The sequence below is a fragment of the Pelodiscus sinensis genome, chromosome 9 (assembly GCF_052426305.1).
Source record: "Pelodiscus sinensis isolate ZL-2025 chromosome 9, ASM5242630v1, whole genome shotgun sequence".
Taxonomy (NCBI): Eukaryota; Metazoa; Chordata; order Testudines; family Trionychidae; genus Pelodiscus; species Pelodiscus sinensis.
The window spans coordinates 46141601-46151344 of record NC_143060.1 but is presented as its reverse complement, the minus strand read 5'-3'; the positions used below and the strand labels follow the sequence as shown (position 1 = coordinate 46151344).

Below are 9744 nucleotides of genomic sequence, written 5' to 3'. Positions count from 1 at the left end.
TGATTGCAGTGGCTATGACATGGGAGGAATCTTCTGTTCCTGGCTGGCAGTGGCTGCTAGATTATTTATATACTTTTCTATGAGATTCACCATATACCTGAGCACCTCATAAACACGAAGTTATCCATACCACAACCCTCTGAGGCAGGAAACATTTTTACCACTATTTTATAGATGGGAAAGTGAGGCACAGACAGACTGACTAGCCCAAACCTACATCTTATAGCTATTGCCAGAATCCAGATCTAAGCCTCAGTCCAGTACTGTAGCAACAAAAGCCTCTCTGCAGACCCGCTTCTCTTCCTGATACAGTGAAGCCTCCCACGACTCCTACCAACAAGTTTAATCTCAATTAAACCGGCTCGGGAGATGCTCAGCCAGACTAGGGCAGAGAATGAGACATACTGACGGAGACACGGAGATGCTGACTTGTGCGGGAGGAGGGCAGGTGAACTGTGTAGCAGATCGGACTCTACCCAGAGCAAAGGGGGCACAAACCATTCAGGAAAATGAACCTAGGTGGTGAAGCGTAGGCAGACACAGTCATTTCCCCAGGGGGAGTCAGCAGCGATGTCCTTTATTAACAGGTAGGAGCCCCCGCTGGGCTTGCCAGGGCTGGTTGCGGTGGCTGCGCACATCTCCCAGTCCTGCCCAAGCCCAGCGACCGCTTCACAAGAACTTTCTCTTCGGCGTCGCCCTAATCGGGAACCGCTTTTGCAGCTGCCTCGCAGGCGAGCTCGCGTTTCCACCCGCGGCACCAGTGCTCCTGGGGCCAGGCACTCCCCTCAGCCGCCAGCAGCGGGGCCGCCTCGCCCCGCTCTCGCTTCTTTCCGCCCTTCCCCGTCGGTTCCGGGCGGCCAGCAGCGGGTGTCACAAAGTCCCGGGGTCCCTCCCAGCAGCCTCAGCCCCGCCTCGGAACTCCCTCCGGCCGGGGGCAGCGCACCCCGCTCTCTCCACCCCCGGGAGCAGCCGCCCCTCCCTATCTCCCGTTTCCATTCCGGCGGCTGCGCCGTCACCCCGCCCCGGCGCGGGCAGGGGAGGAGCCAGAGGAGCGGCGCTGCCGGGCCCGGATTGGCAGAGGCGCTTGACAACCGCAGTCAGGGAGCCGGAGCCGCCAGAAGCGGAGCCGTAGGGCTGGGGCAGACGCCGAGCTGGACCCCCCTATCCCTAGGCCAGGGACCCGCCGCCATTTTGCGTCCCTCCCATCCGTAGCTGCGCGTCCGGGGGTCCCGGACTCCCCTCAGGTGGGTTCCCGGTGGCATCGGGGGGAGCAGCCCCGGGCTTGGTGCCGACCGTGCCGGGGTAGGCCGGGCTACCTGGGGAGACTCCCAGTCTGGGGAGGTCCGGCCGGCAGCTCCCGAGATCAAGTGCTGGAAGGCACTGGGGGAGGAGAGTGACTGGGAGGGAGCAAGACGTGGGGGGATGGGAGCGGGGGTGTGGGGGGCTGTCAGGGAAAGGGGGTAGAAAAGAGTCTGGGGTGAGGGGGTGACAGCGGGAGTCCGGGGGTGGCAGGGCCCTTGCATGCCAGACAGTGGAGGGGGCGGTGCTGGAGTACGAGGCGAGACGACAGCCTGGCTGCTTTGATGCTGGTTTGGCGAGAGCCCATTTATCTTCGCGTTCCCCTGCCCCGCCCCAGCCAGACCCCGCTGCCCTCCGGGCTGAACCTGGCGCGCGTCCCCTTCTGTGGCCTGCAGACCCGGCTCGTTGCCCCCGTGAATAGCAAGGTGACACTGGTTCTCTGGCTCGATTCCTCTGTTGTGATCCTGGCATCTAAGTACCGAGTTCCCTTTGTTGTAGCATTCGCAGGACAAGTCCCTCATAATTAGATGCCTTGGACATAAAGAATGTGTCGACTCTTAGTATACTTGTGTTTACATGGACAAGATGATGTTTCCCTTTTTTTTTGCCTGTATTGCTGGCAAATGGGATGTATAAATATGATTCATTAAACCTTAATCTGAAGTCTTGTATGTTCTTAGTTCTGAGTAAACAGTCTGGAAATAGTTTCTGGTATCTTGATACTATATCATTAAGTACCTTACTGCTTCAGGGGTTTGAGTAGCAAAATGGAGAAAATATTCTTAAATGCACACGAGAAAAAAACAAATGAAGTATGCTGATACTAGGGATGGGAAAGGTTAACTTTAACAGGTGATGCTTACTGGTTCTGGTTAACTGGCGGGGGCTGAAGTAGCTCCCCACCCACCATGGGCAGAGAGCTGCTCAAGTCTCACAGGGCATGATGCGGGGTGCTTCAGCCCAGCCAGAGCAGCCCCTGTCCAAGGCAGGCATGCTGCAAATGTTCTAGCCCCCACCCTCCAGTTAACCAGTTAAATGGGATTTTATATTCCGTAGCTGATATGTGAAAGTGTTGCGCCAGTTGCTAATTAGTCAAAACATGTTAGCTAGTTGTTAGATTGTGTAATTATTATTTTTTTAGTAAAAGTTGTTTCCCTTTTCTTCTCTACCCCAATATTTAGGGATTGTGTAGTTTAATTTCACCTTTTTTTGGCATCCCTCATATACTTCTCTGCATGATGTACATGTGTAATCTAGACAAAGAGCATTCAGGCTGTAAAAAAAAAAACATAAACAAGGAAATCTGCCAGTCAGTTATCAAATATAGTAGATTAAATGTTAATGAATTATGTTATATAGCAGGAGTAGGCAACCTTTTCAAACCAAAGAGCCAAACTACATCAAACTTCAGAACATGTGGTCAACAAAGAGCTGTATAAGAATGCCCATTTGCATAACTGAAAATATACAACTTAATATTATTGATAATTGACATGATTTATGATAGCACAAATGAAACGAACTCACAGACCTTATATAATGGGACTTCTGTTGCTGCATCTCTTTGCACAGTTCTTTGAAGTTTACATCGTAACTAGTCAAATCCAGCTTTCTGGCTGTCTTCTGTCTTTATGGCAGGGGGCTAGTGATGTAGGAATGCAGGAGTCTGGGTTGGGATGTATGAGGGGCTCAGGGCAGGAGATTGGTGTATATGATGGACTCAGGGCACAAGCTTGGGGTGTGTGGGGGTGCAGGAGTGTTATGGCATGGTGCTGGAGATGTGGGGGTACCATAGTTTGGGGATTTGGAGCTCAGGGCAGGGGGTTCATGTATGATGGTCTCAGGGTTAGTGTGTGAGGGGGTTCAATAGTGTTATCATGCTGCAGCCCGAAGGGAGCTGGGCCCCAATTGGGGGCTTGTTGGCTAGGATTCATTTTTAAATAAAGTAAAATATTATGTCCAATGCAAAAAGTTTCAACACTGTCTTTATTTATGGCGAGGGTGGGGAACCTTTTTTGGGTTGGGGGCCACTAACCCACAGGAAATCAGTTGGGGCCCACATAAGTGAGAAGCAAAAAACCAAACAAACCAAAAACCCCTCCAAACCCCCCCAACCCTCACTGATGTGACCCCCATCTGAGATACCTCACTTCTCTGGTGCTCCAGCCCCATAGTGGTGGGAGAGGCAGGGAGGACTGATGTTCAAGGCCTCAGGCCGGATTTACTCTTCTGGGGTTCCAGGGTTAGTGGATTGTGTGAACCAATCTAGGCTCTGGGTTGGGGCCAAAAATGAGACATTAAGTGTGTAGGACAGGGCTGCCGGTGAATGGCATAGGAATGGGAGTACAAGATCTGGGCAGGAGGTGGGGTATAGGAGGGGGTGAGGGTGCTAGGTCTGGCCAGGGGGCAGGAGTGGGTTGGGAGCTAGCTGCCTGATGAACAAGGCTGCCTGGCTATGGGGCAGAGGGCAGGGGGGATTTTGGGCTGGGGGCAAGGAGTGTCTGGCCAGGAGGGATTTGGGGCAGAGGGCAGGTTGACTGGCCAGGGGTCTGGGGGCAAGGAGTGTCTAGCCAGGGGCAGGGGGATTTTGGCCAGGGGGCAGAGGGTTGCCTGGCCAGGGGGCTGAGGGCAGGCTGTCTGGCTGGGAGAGTGAGTGAGGGGGTGAGGAGTCTGGGCATGAAGGGATTGGGGGGCACCCATTTGTTTTCACACTAGCAGCCGATGTGTAATACACCTCCTGCTGTTCTCATTCGCTGGCAGGAAGCCTCTGGGAAGGGTTGGCAGGGGATGCCTGTAGGAAGTGTGTCCTGAGGGAACAAATTAGCAGTATGCAGGGAGCCATTTTTGGTTCCTGGTTTCCACCACGCCTGGGGGAAGGAAAATGCTGTTGCGCCAAGTCATGGTTAGCTCTGCTTGTTCCCTGCATGCCAGATCTAGGGGGGAGTGTTGGGGCTTCCCTCTGCCACTGGCATTCCAGTTTTGTGGGGGCCGTAAGGCTGCAGTGACTGCGCTGGCTTCCTGCTGCGGGGGCAGTAAATGGGAGCTGAGCTGGGGCTCCAGAAGAGCCATATTTAGCTCCCTAGAGAACCACGTTTGGTTTGCGAGCCATAGGTTGCTGACCCCTGTTATATAGTGTCTCTTCTAAACTGGGCCATGGAGCACCTTCTTTTGGTCTGTAAAGTGAAACCCTCAGATGCTAATTCATAGAGGTAGGGAGAGAATATGTGGGGCCTGGTAGAATCCTTTTAACAACTGATCAGTGGAGTGGAAAAAAGTTGAACCATTGAATTAAAGACTGTTCCGTTGAGGGTCAATTATGGGAAAATGCATTGTATAATTCCTCCTTATATGCAGGTTTAGGTTTTTAAATTAAAATCTGAGTATTTATATTGTAATGTAGTTCATACACATTTTTACATTACATTGCCCCTAAGGGTTAAATGATCTCCGGTGATACCCCTACTAGCAGATGTACTGTATCCAGCATTGCTTGGGTCTTCATCTGATTTGTTTTTAATAAATGAAAAATATACATGTTTTATTGCAATGACTGCATTTTTAAAAAATGAAGGAAAATGAAGGGTGGAGTGAGAGTTTGGGGGTCAGGAGGAGCAGGGAATGGGTGGCTTTCCCAGCCTTCTGCTCTAATGTGGGGGACTCAAGGCAGGGCATGAGAGATGCAGGGTCTCAGGGCAGGGGAGGGATGCAGAAGTCAAGGCAGGTGCGAGGTTCAGGACTCAGGGCAGGGAGCTCAGTATGGGAAGAGGCTTACCGGGGCCACCCATGGTGGTAAGGGTGGCTCTGCTCTGCCAGTAAGTCCTTCCAGGGGGCTGGAGCAGTGCTCCCCTGCCAGTTTCTCCCCTCCTCCTGCGGTCTGAAGGCTGTTGGCGGTGGGGGGAGAACCAGGTTCTGGAGGCTGCCACCCCTTCCAATGGCCCTCCAAGAGTCTGCAGACTGTCAGGGGTGTTGAGGCTTGGGAGGGCTGTCCCCTCCTGCAGTGCCCCTCTCCCTGTGAACTGCAGATTGTCTGGTGAGTGAAGCTTTGGGGACTGCCCCCCCAGCATTCTCTTTGCAGCCTGGACTGCCTCCCCCCAGCATTCTCTCTGCAGCCTGCCCCCCCCCCCCATGCTCCGGGACCTGCCCCAGTTTCCAGCTGCCACCCCCTCCCCTGGCCTGTATGCCGTCTGGGGACAGGCAAGGCTTCAGGGACTGCCCCTCTTCCTCCATGGCCTGCAGGATGTCTGTGGGGCATAAGGCTCTGGGGGCTGCCCCTATCTCCAGCAGCCCCCCTGTGGCCTGCAGGCTCCAGGTTTGTGGCAGGAGGGCTCCTTACCACTGTATTGGCAGGCAAGATGGCACAGGCCCAGACCTGCTGGCTGCTTTCTTGGTGTAACAGGTGTCCCCAGTGGCCACTCTCAGTATCACATCTCTCTTCTCTGTGTCCCTCCCTTTCCATGTTATGGATTGCAGTCCCATTCCTGCACTTCATGTTTTCCAGGCACAACCAAACCCTGACCTTGAATAAAGTTAAGGTAAGAGGAAGCTGCAAACCAAATTTAGTGTTCCTAGCTCTTATAGTTTAGAAGGAATTATTGAAAAAATGGACTTACAGAAGCACTCTGGTCTTATATATAAAAATTAGAAGATTTTCCCCGGATTGCTTGGATCCTTCACTAAAATATATTTTGTTTTTCTTCCTAAACAAAACTTCATTTGTTTTTCTTCATTTGTTCTGGGGTAGGACTGGGGATGAGGGTTTTAGTATGGAGGCTGCCCTGAGGAGAAAGGACAACCCCAGCCCTCTCTCACCACAGTACCTTGGAGTCAGGTGAAAAGTGCCTTACCATGGCCGCTGCAGTGGGCACAGCCAGAGGTGGGACAGCAGGAGGCAGAGGTGAAAAAAGAGACATTTATCTACTAAATATCTCAGAACATTTGTCTGTCTGTGTGTCTGTCTGTCCCCCAGCTAGGGCACATGCACCGTACCCCTGGCTGTGCCCACTGCAGCAGTCATGGTAAGGGACTTATCTGGCTCCAAGGTGCTGCGGTGAGAGAGGGCTGGGGTTCTCCCTTGTGGAGAGGCACTGGGGAGAGTTTCACATCTGGCCTTGCATGAAACTCTCCTTCAAGGCCTCTTTGAGCACAGCCTCTTGATGTGCTCTCCATATGACAGTGGTGTCTGGCTGCTCAAATTCTCTGGCCAGACATTCAGCCTCAACCCCTCATCCTGACAGAAAAATCTCCTTGCTTTCACAAAGGTTGTGGAGCACATAGCAGGCCGCCACCATGAGTGTTGTGCTCACTGAGGTCCAGGCAGGTGAGGAGACTCCTGAACCTCCCCATTAAATGGCCAAATGCACATTCAATGACCGTGCGGCACCTGCTCAGCCTGGTGTTGAAGTGCTCCTTGCTGAGGTCCAGGCTGCCCATGTAGAGCTTCATGAGCCTGCGTCACTCACAGTTGCTATGGGCATTTCCACCTCCCCGACTCTAGTGCAGTTGGGGGAAAGTGCCAACATGCATCTTTCAGAATAGACAGGAATTCTGAAAGATGCAGGTGTTGTACACCTTTCCCATCCATCCCACGCTGATGTCAGTGAAGCATCCCTTGTGATCCATAAGGGTCTGCAGTACCATGGAGAAGTACTCCTTCCTGTTGATAAAGTTCAAGGTCTGGTGGGGGTCAGGATGGAGATGTGCTGTCTGTGGCCCCCCTGCTGTCAGGGAATCCTATGGCGGAAAAGCCGTCGACGATGGTGTCCAAGTTTCCCAAAGTGACGATTTTCCGGAGTAGTACATAGTTGATAGCTTGGCTACCTGCAGGAGAATGGCCCTGACTGTGGATTTCTTCACGCTGAGCTGGTTCCGACTGAGTGGTAGCTATCCGGCTTCCACGGGGTGATGGTCACATGCTTCTGCATGGTGATGGCAGGTCACATGTGGGTGTCCTGTCACCTGAGGGCAGGGCAAGCCACTTTCAGAGCTTGATGAAGGCAGCCTTGTGCATATGAATGTTCTGCAGTCACTGCTGATTGTCCCATCCCTGCAGGACGATGCGGTCCCAGCTGTCCTAGCTCATCTCCCACCGCAAGAAATAGCATTCCACAGTTTGCAGGAGATTGAGGGGCATGCACAGTGTCAGGAGTGCCAGGACCTGGATGAGCAAGACCTGTCATCCCCATTGGGGTCCATCCTGCTGGTCCTCGTCCTGCTGGAGCAACAGGAGGACAGTTTAGAAGTACTGCACCCTGAGTTACAGCACAAGGCCAGTGAGCCTGGCACTGCTTTGCAGCAACGCTGGCTCCATGCTGTGGCATCCGCAAAGGCAACCAGAGCACAAGAAAGGACGTGCCCACTGCGTCCCTTTTGTGTCCCTCGAGGGGAGAGATGGTGGAGGAGTGGCTTGTGAGATGCAGCCATAGAGAGGAGCCCCTGTAAGCATGTCACAGCTTGCCTGACAAGCAGCCACAGGAATTATCTGCCCTTCTGATGCCCTCCTTAGAGTGCTTCTGGGGGCTCTAAGTCCGAGGCAGGCGCCGTTGAATGTGGACACACTATTTTGGACAAATTCTAACTTATTTGGAGGTTTCCACGTAGAGGGGACATGCTATTTTGATTTTGTTAAATAGGGAGCTAAGTCAATTTTAGTAATTTTGAAATAATTTCCTAGTGTAGACATGCTGATGGATATCATTGCAGGGTCAGGCTCTAGGTTTACTCTAGAATGAATAAAAATGTGTCTAATATTTCATAACAAGAAGTGAATCCTTTTTTATTTTAATTTTTACCTTAATACTACTTATCATGTTCTTTCTGTGAAGTTACTCCTGCTGCAACAGTTATTATTGCAAAGGAGTCTTTTCAAAAGTGTCTGCATTTTTAACAAGATTTTGTTTTACAGCTTGTTTTTTACACATGCTAGGAAAACTAGACTTTTGAATGCATATTGCTCTTTTGTATACAAAGATATATGTAGAGACTCTGAGAAGATTTGTAATATGGTAAAAAAAAATAATAGGAGTATGTTGGAGATCTTTTGGGGAAAAAAGGTAAAACTTCTTGCACAAATTAAGCAGTGAATATTGTCTTTAAAAAAAAAAAAAGCAAAATTAAGAGAGTGTTATTTTTGTTAATTGTCACTTCCAACCCTAAATAACTATTGCTTAGAAGTAGTATAAACATCCATTATTTTAGACCAGCGGTTCCCAACCTTTTCCAGATGGGGACCCATTTTGACAATTCAGGAAGACTTGGTGACCCAAAGCAATTCAAAAACGGGGGGGAGGTAAGGGAGCAGAGCCGCTTGGGGAGACATTTGGCTACCCTTTTGAAATGTAATGGTGACCCATTTGTAAGTTATACTAAAAGACCATAGATATGCACAGTTGGAGTTCCCAATCCATGTATTGGCAAATGCCCTATAGAGACTGATACGTTTAAATTATGCCCCCAAGAATAGATGTTTCCTGATTCTGTTACCTTTCCAATACCTATAACACTCTGGTTTTGGATTTTTGTTTTATGTTTTTAAAGGAAAACTAGAACAGAAATCTGAAAGCTTGGGGTATAAATGCGAAGAAAGGAATTTTAAACCTCTAACACTGCTCTTTAGTCATTCTTGAGTATTAGCGCTTTATCAGATAAAGTCATTGATGACGTTATGTGCCATATGTGCTGGAAATACAGTCACAGTGGTTTGAAAATGCAGCTTGAGCTCTAACAGTTATTTTTCTTGCTGCTCTGCATTTCATATCTATAATGTTTTCAAAAACTGATATATAAGCACACATATCACAAGATTTTGTGTGCATATCTCTGCATTTTTTACATTGCACATTTTACAACTCATTGTTCCTGTGTATCTTAGATTAACTTGACTGTATGATTCAGTGTAGTAAATTTGAGGGTTTCTTTTTCTTGTTACCCTTTAAACCCTCAGTTAAATGAAAGCTTTTCTGTAGTAGAGCTACAAAATAATTAAAAAAAAAACAGTTACAAAGGGAGACAACTGAAATGACATTCATTTTCAAATTCAACACATTAATTTAGGATTGAATAAGAATCTCAGCTGGCTAACTCATTATAAAGGCAATTTCCCATCTCTGAATATTCACATCTCCAGACCAAATGCTGTGAATGACCCACTTCCACTCTGACTTGATTAGCTTAATTAATACAATCAACTTCTTCCTTTATATATAATTCTGCTTCTGTAATTTCCACTCCAATTTATCTGAAGAGGTGGGTTTTACCATTGAAAGCTTGTGCCCTAATAAAGCTATTAGTCTCTAAGGGTATGTCTAGACAGCAGAGGTATCCCGAAATAGCTACCCGGCATCTTTTAAACATGCCTGTTACTTAGAAATAACCTGTGTGCTATTCCAGCATCCCTGTAACCCTTCTTCCACGAGGGTTAAGGAATGTCTCAAACTATCACATTATTTC

At 49.5% G+C, this 9744-nt stretch overlaps 1 protein-coding gene across 4 annotated transcripts in view; it reads left to right on the top strand.

Annotated features, from left to right (window-relative positions):
- Positions 1–919: 919 nt before the first annotated feature.
- WDR47 (WD repeat domain 47) overlaps positions 920–9744 on the top strand; it is a 56540-nt gene continuing 47715 nt past the window's right edge. For 3 of the 4 annotated variants that reach the window (XM_006132626.5, XM_006132624.5, XM_006132625.5), the window contains exon 1: positions 920–1244. The gene's annotated coding sequence lies outside the window, so the exon portion shown is untranslated. The remainder of the gene's footprint in view (positions 1245–9744) is intronic. The other variant, XM_006132623.5, reaches the window with a different exon arrangement.